General features: G+C 39.6%; 1 long non-coding RNA gene across 1 annotated transcript; it reads right to left on the bottom strand.

Annotated features, from left to right (window-relative positions):
• Positions 1-3,038: 3,038 nt before the first annotated feature.
• LOC110536632 (uncharacterized) lies at positions 3,039-4,811 on the bottom strand. The gene is made up of 2 exons (XR_002475495.3): positions 4,663-4,811; positions 3,039-4,148 (listed from the first exon to the last, which is right to left on the bottom strand). It is a non-coding gene; the product is annotated as an uncharacterized LOC110536632 (long non-coding RNA).
• Positions 4,812-10,966: the final 6,155 nt, after the last annotated feature.

Below are 10,966 nucleotides of genomic sequence, written 5' to 3'. Positions count from 1 at the left end.
TGCCAGGGGGACTCGGGTGCAATGGGTTGTCCCTGTTCACCCGAGCACCGGTAGACCTCCAATGGGGAAATGCTTGGCTGCGGAGAAACAGCACGAAATGTAATTCTCCACTTGGCTGACTAGGGCGAGTCGTCCTGCTCCACCAGCCTGTTCCTTCATTATTCCTGGGCCGATAACTGACTGAGTGGGATGTCTTGTCTGTTTAATGCCAGCTCAGCTGCTTCATGGGAGGAACGGGCTTGTCACTCTGCACTATAACACACTGTATTACCATCTCCACTTCATTTATTTTGTTCAGATTTCACACGCCCGTCAAGGCATTCGTCCCCCCAAAGACACTCGCCTGTTTTCCCCCATTGTTTCCCATGTTGCATCCTTTAGGGGACATGCATCTCTCACTATAGAAAATGTGGTTATTAATATCAGTGAGACTCACTTGATGAAAACAAAAACAAAAAAGCTACATGTCAAACTTGGACACAATATTATACTAGCTTTGAAATTAAAATAGGTTTAAAACTGTAAATGTATAACTTTTCCTGATGTCATGTCCTCTTCCTGTGCATTAGTAACCAGCACATATGTTCAAAGCTACACTACAGTATACACACAACCTCACTAACATACCAACACAATGGAAATGCACATTGATTACATCAAAAACTATCATTGAAGTTATCCTGCTGGTGCTGGTGTAAACAGTAAGCCTTGGTTCCCTGCATTTATAGACATTGAGTTAAAGGTTTCTGCATGAGGGGACTGCATGATTGAGCGTTGTGAAATGGAAATGCAGCCAGGCAACCATTGTCAAAGACATAGCTTGCACTTGACCCCACAAGCACTCAGCCCCCATGCACCACCCACCCCCACACCGTCACAGGAGCCTCAAAATGCCTCTCTTTCCCCAGCTCGTGTCATCACTCCCCTTCAGAAACACTTGAAAAATGTAAATGAATAAATCCATTCCTTTTGTCAGGATACATATTATACTCCATCACCCTGGCTTTAGTTTTGCTTGTTGGTAAGGCGCTGGTCTAGGTACAGGTCTATGTCTCACAAGCAGACAATTCTGACCTACTGTCTCATCAGTCCTATTTCAAAAAGTATAAATGGTATAAAAAAAAGCTGTATACAAGCACACTATAGAGGGAGACCATATGTTGGAAGACCACAGTATCAATTATTCCGACAACCACAGATGATTGGCTACCCCAAGCTGCATGAAAGCAGTGCCTAAAATGACTTAATTTATCACCATTATACATTTTTGTGCAGTATTTGGCTGCTCTAACAAGGCAGGAAAGACAACAGGCAAAAAATAGGTACAGGTCTCTGTCTCACAAGCAGACAATTTTGACCTATGGTCTCATCAGTCCTTTTCCCTTCAAAATACTTGTTACATTGCTATATACTATTCTGTGGCAATCCAGAAGATACATCCAGGCAAATTCCTGGTGTGGCAACATTATAACCAGTGACAAAACATACCACCTCCAAGAGGTAGGCTTTATTTAATTCTGTGGCAAGTACTATGTGGAGTAAAAATACTGGGTCTCAGCAAACCATCATGCATCAGCAATGCTCTGCTTTGTGTGGGAGCAGACCAAAGCCAAAGCAAGGCTGTGGTGAATAGTAATGGGTGTTAAAAAAATAAAAGAGAAATGTGTATTTGGAAGTCATTAAACACCTAACACCCACTCCTTCTGTGTAACCACAAAGCCTATAGTAGTGTGGGACAAAATGCTTTCCAATGTGACAATTGATTGTTTTTTGAGGCAGTTGTTGGTTGATTTCATAATTGCTATGATTTTTCACAAGTACATGAGTGTCATGCGATGATGGGCTTTAGAATCCTGGGCCTAATGCAATGCCCCTTAGTTCAACCTAAAGATCAATAATGTATTAAAACCAAGCACTTATTGAAATAATGGAATGCTTTTACTGGGGACAAAGGGTGTCAGAACCATGTCTTCTGTATGGGGTGCAGTGTTTAAATGCCAACACGCTTACATTAAAACAATTTAAATATCTGGGAAACTAGAAAAGGACAATTACCCGAAGTAAATATAGTGTACTTGCTAGTCTTGAAGTATTTATGGTTGTAAAATAGTAGTAGTAATGGTAGTGGTAGTGACGGCAGTAGTAATAGTAGTAGTAGTAATCGTAGTAATAGGGTTTTCATAGGCTTTGTGTTAGTGACCTATTTTGGGGTGGTTTGTATGTGTGGAGTTATTATAGTGGGTATAGTTGGCTAGTAGAATAGGCTAGAGTGAGTACTATATCATCATAAGCCACATAATGTGTTTTTAAGCTGTCAAAATGTTTTAGTTTGAACATTCTGAAGGTTTTGTGACAGTGATTTCAGTTTAGAATGTTGAAGCCTCCATTTCGCCATTGAAATGAATAGCGATATAACAAGCTTTATAGTTTATGAAGTAGGAATGGTAGCAAAAAGCTGTGTCGAAGCCATCTAAGTTGCGTTAGTCTGCACATTTCAACGTTGGGGTGGTGTTTGTAGCCGAAACAGATTAAGAGCAGTGGTGAATACAATTTTTACATTTGAATTCTATGGAGTGTTAATACTACAAATAGCATCAACAATCTTTTGACAAGCAATCTGAGTTGAGTCAGTATGTACATGACATTAGATTGGTGTTTGTAGCTCTAATGGTATAAGGGCTGTGGTGAATTCAAATACTTCCCATTCAAGCTTTTGGACTTTTCTGCACACTCAAAAAAATTATAGTTCAAAAAGTATCAAAAGTATCAAAAAGCTGTATACAAGTACACTCTTCCAGACCGGTCTGCATGTTAGAATGGTGTTTCAATCTTAAACGGTTGAAGACTAGTGGCCAGAATCCTTCCCATTTCAATCTATGGCACCTGAAATGCATTGGGATTTATGCAAACATGGTAGTAATGTGAAGTCAATCTAAAAGTTTTTTTCTAGTAACAGTACCAGCCTGCATGTTTTAAAGTTGTTTTGGTGTTGGTAGCTTTAAGGTTTCAGGAGCAGTGGTGAATCAAAATACTACCCATTCAAGCCTATGGAGCTTTAATGCACATTTAAAATGGTTATATTTCAAAAATGTAAATGGTATTAAAAAAAAGCTGTATACAAGCACAGAGGGAGACCACAGTATCAATTCTTCCGACAACCACAGATGATTGGCTACCCCTAGCTGCATGATAACTGTGCCCAAAACGACTTAATTTATCACCCCTGTACATTTTTGTGCAGTATTTGGCTGCTCTAACAAGGCAGGAAAGACAACAGGCAAAAAATATTTTTACTGATTACCCACAATCATGAAACACCAAGGAAATAATTAAGACTCAAGAACCTTTTTACCCGTCAAGACCAGAACCCAGACAGCTGTCAGTACGTCTACTCCAACAATTCAATTACTCGTAAATCTGATCGATTTCAGGTTTAGCTGTTATGCTAACCAGGTGTTAACAATAAGACTAAAGTTGGCCAACATTAGCTAGCGAGATAACTTGTAGTCTATCTTTTAGCTTGCGTCTCTCTCATGAAGTAGGCGGTGCATAATTTTTTCACTGTAGAAATGCACCGTTATAATAAAAGCATTGCAAGAATCTAACATCACATTTTGTAAGCCAACTATTCCTAATGTGATGAGTAGATCGAATAGTGATATCATTTATTAGGCTATTAATAATCTAATCAGTGTCTGAGCAAGTAGAGGCATAGGCCTATAGGCTCTATCAGAGACATTTCTTTTCTCTCCTTTGCACAGGAAAAATGTGGTCTTTGATAAACACATTTCATGCAATTCCACTACTCTTTACATGACCAAAGACATTAGCAGAACATTGTTTTAATATGACAGATCGAGGGATAGCCTAGGCCTACTCTGCTAACACTGACAAACAGATCAATAAAAAAAACGACATTGTCTTGAATGCAACCATCTATTCTAGGCCTACACAAAGGGGATATGTCCATCTATCCTAGAGGAGGACATTATTGTCCCAAAAATTTCCAGTGGTACTGTATTTTGTTTACAACATTTGCTAACATAGGTATACATATAACCAATGGTATACACGGATGTACTCTTATTCTCTTGTGACATTCATTGGGACCTCTTCATCTGCAGACAGGAATTCGCAGCTCTCTGTATCTGAGAACAGAAAGCATCACAAAGAAACATGCTTCATTATACTTAAATTAGACAGCACTGAATATTATGTTGCTATATCTCTCGGTCCTCAGTTTTTCTTCCTAGGGACCGGAATTGGAGAATCGTTTCATAATGTCCTCCCACAAAGTACCTGCGCTATTCAGAGTAGCCTACTATCCCTTCTCTGACAGCTGGCGCTGCTAACATTAATCCTTTCACCCTCTTCCATGGCTGTTAGCTAGCTAACTACCTAGCTTCAAATGCATTTCGAGTTTGTGTTTTTACATTTACAATGATAAATACATCAAGATAGCTAACTAGCTAAAATTAAGTTAGCTATCTAGTGATATTTAATTCACTTAGGTAGCTTATACAGTATGTGAAGTTATCTAGCTAGCTAACATTACACTAGCAGGTCATTTGAGTTAGCCTGCACAGTAAGTTCCTGTAGAATGCTAGCTAGCTAATATTACATTGTAAAAAATAAAACAATAATAAACATATATTTACTTACTTGAATAGGTTCTCCCACTGCCTCCATTTTCTGGGTCCTTGGAAAAACAAAATAATGGGCAACCGTCTCGATGTTTCTGTCATGACTTCTGCCGAAGTCAATGCCTCTCCTTGTTCGGGTGGTGCTCGGCGGTCGACGTCACATTGATCCATGTTTCATTTTCCATTGGTTTTGTCTTGTCTTCCTACACACCTGGTTCCCATCCCATTCATTAATTGTTGTGTATTTAACCCTCTGTTTTCCCTCATGTCCTTGTCAGATATTGTTTATTGTTATGCTCGTGATTTATGGATTGGTGGGCGATGGGTTCTTGTACCCACGTTTAGTTTATTATATACTTTGGTTTTGGAGTTTGTTTTACGTTATTAAACTACTCCATTATACCAAGTTTGATTCTCCTGTGCCTGACTTCCCTGCCACCTACACACACGACATGACAGTTTCTGGTGGTAGAAAAACACAGGCTGACTCATTAGGGTATAAGGATTGACTCTTGTCTTCCAACATGGTGTGGTTGCTAGGTGATTTGTGACGCATCTGCAACCCCTTCATACTATTCCAGACCGGTCTACACGTTTTCAAGTTTGAGTGGCATTTCTATCTTAAAAGTTTTGAAGTTGTTTTGATGTTGGTAGCTTTTACAATTTTTGCCCTACAGGTGGCAATGGAAAGCAAATAATAAGTATGAACAGTTTCTAAAGTTGTGCTTTGCTTTCAGAAAGCACACCTAATAAAGACATATACTGAAAGTCTGATTGTGTGGAAGTCATTCTTAGCAGTAAACAGAAGTTATGATTCAGTGTCTACAGTATGTGATTAATATTGTGACTGGGGTGTGGTTAATTCTGTTGAGGTTGACTCTACTTGATCAGTTCTTGACATTTGCCCAATCTTGTGTCATACTGCTGCATGTTGGACGAAAAACTGTAGATTTCTGTTTCTGAAATTGTTTTTAGAGAGGAACAGTCTGTGTGATGTCAGGTGAAGACTATATGTAAAAGATTTGGAAAGAGAATCAAGAGAAGTCAAACAGACAAATAAATGCCTGAGAAACGTCCCAGTGCTCAGATGTACAGCGACAAGCACAGTTGACGTGGACATGACAAGCTAGCAGCAGTAAAGCTCAGGACACGCTGTCCCACTGGAGGCCCAGGACTGGACAACATTCTCAGCAACTGCTCTATGTGTTTAATAAAACAGGTATAGTGATAATTAACAGGCAAGAAGAAGACCCCCTCTTCAACCAACCCTTCCTGCACAATCTCATGTCTTTGATCTTTCCCTGTTTTTCTCAGACAGTCAGCTTTGGTTTTGATCTAGGTTTGAATTGCCTTGACATATCTGATACATATTATTAAAGCAATACAATCCCCACTGAGAGGTGGTAGGAATCTCCATGCTCCACTGCTGGAAAGGGATGTATGGTAGAGAACGACAATGCCACTGCACTTCGTTGACCCCCCCCCCCCCCCCCCCCGACAAAAACAGAACAGAAATCATTGCCAAGAGTTTCACAAGGGAAATTAATTTGTAAAGTTTCTTCACACTAGTCCCTGACAGATGATTCCTTTTTAAATTGATTATAGTCCTACAAAGCCTTGAGATTTTGACAGACAAAAGAGAATGCAGCTCTTTATTTGGAATTATTTTATGTCTACAAAGCATCAAACATATGTTGTTTCGCAATAAAAGCACAAGCCAAACAAAAGACCTTTCATCAACCACATTTGGAGAGAAATCTAACAATCATATCTGAACTTTGCACCTATTTTTATTTGATTTAACCTTTTTTAACAAGGCAAGTGAGTTAAGAACAAATTCTTATTTACAATGACAGCCTGCACCGGCCAAACCCGGACAACGCTGGGCCAATTGTGCATCGCCATATGGGACTCCCAATCACGGCCAGTTGTGATACAGCCTGGATTCGACTCTGAGTGTCTGTAGTGACGCCTCAAGCACTGAGATGCACTCAATAGCAATGTGGTATTTGGTCAGTACTATGCAGAATAACCCTTACAAAAAAACGACATGAACAAAAAAGACGTGAAAACATTGGAAAAAACAGGCATGTGAACAAATCAGTTTAAAAAAATATATATATATATTCACAGAAGTGGTTTAACGGACTCATGTGTGGCATTTCACAATACTTTTTACATGTGAACAACTTACATGTGAAAAATGTCAAGTGGGAAAAACAGACAGTTGGTTTTCGGACAAGTGAAGTTTCACATGGGTGTTTCACATGACGTTTCCCTACATTTCATATGTGAAATGAAACATTCTACAATTGTTTTGTAACTGGCGGTATTAGAATCCGGGTCTCCCATGGGAGAAACCAATGTCTTGACCAATGTCTTGACCATAACATTAAATAACATTAATTCTGAAGTCGCAGGCGGGGTTACCTCATCACGTGACCATGAGCAACCATTAGCAACTCCATGACCGCTAAACTTTCACATGTGTATTTTCACACTTCAAATGTCAACTAGGGCTGTCAAATGATTTTTTCCCCCCATTAAGTTTATTGCAGGATTTGCTGTGATTAATCAAGACTAATCTGCAAATAATTTGCTCCAATTGATGTTTTCAGTGTACGCTTTCAGGCAATGTGATAAAAAAGTGCACTAAAATACCAAAAGCTTACTTGAGTTAACTGATTCACTCTGAAAACGCTAATTTGAACATGTCAACCAGGATAAATAAGGAGACTCAGAGCGCTAGCTTCTCTGTTATTTTCATTGGGCTTCTTTCAACGGTCACTCACAGACACATGCGATCATTTTTTATATGTGAAAATACAATTCCATATGTGAAAGTGATTTCACATCTGCAACTGCAATTCACAAGTGGTGAAAACATGTTTTTCTTCTCACATGTGAGAAGTGGTATGAACACATGAACTCCAAATTTTATGATGGTGAAAATCTGGTTTTACATGTGAAATATTAGCTCAATATGTGAAAACAGCTATTTCATGTGAAATATAGATTTTTCTGCACATTTCTGCAAATTTTTCTGCAAATTTCAATGGTTGTAAAGATGGGGAGAGGTCTGTCCGTAATAAAGAGATGTTCTGCTTTTTTGACACCACACTCCAAAAAGCAAGTCCTGCAGCCTCTAGTTTTGTCGTATCTTGATTATTGTCCAGTCATGTGGTCGAGTGCTGCAAGGAAAGACCTAGTTAAGCTGCAGCTGACCCAGAACAGAGTGGCATGTCTTGCTCTTCATTGTAATCAGAGAGCTAATATAAATACTATGCATGCCAGTCTCTCTTGGTTAAGAGTTGAGGAAAGACTGACTGGATCACTTATTCTTTTTAGAAGAAATATGAATGTGTTTATAAATTCCAAAATATTTGCATAGTCAACTTACGCACAGCTCTGAAACACACACCTACCCCACCAGATATACCAGCAGGGGTCTTTTCACAGTCCTCAAAGCCATTATTGCATGGAACTCCCTCCAATCTCATATTGCTCAAATGAACAGCAAAAATGGTTTAAAAAATCTGAAAAAATCTACACCTCACGATACAGTGCCTCTCCCCTATTTGACCTAGATATTTTGTGTGTATGTATTGATAAGCAGGCTATGTGTTCCATTTTTAAATGTATGTAGTTCTGTCCTTGTCTATTAATGTTCTGTATTATGTAATTTTTGATGTTCTGTGTGGACTCCAGGAAGAGTGTCTGTGGGGATCCTAACAAAATACCAAATACCAAATAATCCAAAGTTTGGGTTTTAGATGCCCCAGAGGAGTTAAAATACTTATTGCTATACAGGTATGCTTTGTGTACCTGTATAGCAATAATGACTCCTACAAAATATACATTACAAATAACACAGATAAATATCAGTGTTTGAAATATTTGTAGAGTGATGCTCAGGTGATCCCATTTGAGGGAAAGCATTTTAATTACTAAACACAACTCTGGCATCTGCCCTCCTGGACTACCAGATCATGAATATACAGTGCCTTGCGAAAGTATTCGGCCCCCTTGAACTTTGCGACCTTTTGCCACATTTCAGGCTTCAAACATAAAGATATAAAACTGTATTTTTTTGTGAAGAATCAACAACAAGTGGGACACAATCATGAAGTGGAACGACATTTATTGGATATTTCAAACTTTTTTAACAAATCAAAAACTGAAAAATTGGCCATGCAAAATTATTCAGCCCCTTTACTTTCAGTGCAGCAAACTCTCTCCAGAAGTTCAGTGAGGATCTCTGAATGATCCAATGTTGACCTAAATGACTAATGATGATAAATACAATCCACCTGTGTGTAATCAAGTCTCAGTATAAATGCACCTGCACTGTGATAGTCTCAGAGGTCCGTTAAAAGCGCAGAGAGCATCATGAAGAACAAGGAACACACCAGGCAGGTCCGAGATACTGTTGTGAAGAAGTTTAAAGCCGGATTTGGATACAAAAAGATTTCCCAAGCTTTAAACATCCCAAGGAGCACTGTGCAAGCGATAATATTGAAATGGAAGGAGTATCAGACCACTGCAAATCTACCAAGACCTGGCCGTCCCTCTAAACTTTCAGCTCATACAAGGAGAAGACTGATCAGAGATGCAGCCAAGAGGCCCATGATCACTCTGGATGAACTGTAGAGATCTACAGCTGAGGTGGGAGACTGTCCATAGGACAACAATCAGTCGTATATTGCACAAATCTGGCCTTTATGGAAGAGTGGCAAGAAGAAAGCCATTTCTTAAAGATATCCATAAAAAGTGTAGTTTAAAGTTTGCCACAAGCCACCTGGGAGACACACCAAACATGTGGAAGAAGGTGCTCTGGTCAGATGAAACCAAAATTGAACTTTTTGGCAACAATGCAAAACGTTATGTTTGGCGTAAAAGCAACACAGCTGAACACACCATCCCCACTGTCAAACATGGTGGTGGCAGCATCATGGTTTGGGCCTGCTTTTCTTCAGCAGGGACAGGGAAGATGGTTAAATTGATGGGAAGATGGATGGAGCCAAATACAGGACCATTCTGGAAGAAAACCTGATGGAGTCTGCAAAAGACCTGAGACTGGGACGGAGATTTGTCTTCCAACAAGACAATGATCCAAAACATAAAGCAAAATCTGCAATGGAATGGTTCAAAAATAAACATATCCAGGTGTTAGAATGGCCAAGTCAAAGTCCAGACCTGAATCCAATCGAGAATCTGTGGAAAGAACTGAAAACTGCTGTTCACAAATGCTCTCCATCCAACCTCACTGAGCTCGAGCTGTTTTGCAAGGAGGAATGGGAAAAAATGTCAGTCTCTCGATGTGCAAAACTGATAGAGACATACCCCAAGCGACTTACAGCTGTAATCGCAGCAAAAGGTGGCGCTACAAAGTATTAACTTAAGGGGGCTGAATAATTTTGCACGGCCAATTTTTCAGTTTTTGATTTGTTAAAAAAGTTTGAAATATCCAATAAATGTCGTTCCACTTCATGATTGTGTCCCACTTGTTGTTGATTCTTCACAAAAAAATACAGTTTTATATCTTTATGTTTGAAGCCTGAAATGTGGCAAAAGGTCGCAAAGTTCAAGGGGGCCGAATACTTTCGCAAGGCACTGTATATTAATTTTAAAGATTTGATGGGGCCTCCCGAGTGGTGCACCAGTCTAAGGCACCACTACAGACCTGGGTTTCGATCCTGGGCTTTATCACAACCGGGTCCCATAGGGCAGCGCAGAATTGGCCCAGCATCGTCCGGGTTATGGGAGAGTTTGGCCGGGTGTCTTGTGTCTTCCGCATTTAACCCAACCACTCTAAATCAGAGAAGTGCGGGGGGCTGCCTTTACCGACATCCACATATTCGGCGTGGGATTAAAATGAACTGTGTCTCTAAGAGCGTTGCATACCTGGATTGTACAATATTTGCCCACTATTCTTTTTTAAATTCTTCAAGCTCTGTCAAGTTGGTTGTTGAACATCGCTAGACAGCCATTTTCAAGTCTTGTCATTGATTTTCAAGCTGATTTGAGTCAAATCTGTAGCTAGGTCACTCAGGAACATTCAATGTAATCTTGGTAAACAACTCCAGTGCATATTTGGCCTTGTGTTTGAGGTTATTTTCCTGCTGAAAGGTGAATTTGTTTCCCAGTGTTGGAAAGCAGACTGAACCAGGTTTTCCTCTAGGATTTTGTCTGTGCTTAGCTCTATGGCGTTTATTTTTATCCTAAATTACTCGCAAATCCTTGCCGATGACAAACATATCCATAACATGATGCAGCCATCACCATGCTTGAAAATATGAAGAGTGGTACTCAATGACGTGTTC

This window comes from Oncorhynchus mykiss, chromosome 11 (genome assembly GCF_057628025.1).
Source record: "Oncorhynchus mykiss isolate SJ-2025 chromosome 11, ASM5762802v1, whole genome shotgun sequence".
NCBI lineage: Eukaryota > Metazoa > Chordata > Actinopteri > Salmoniformes > Salmonidae > Oncorhynchus > Oncorhynchus mykiss.
The sequence above is the reverse complement of the archived record's forward strand: the minus strand, read 5'-3'. Positions and strand labels throughout refer to the sequence as shown.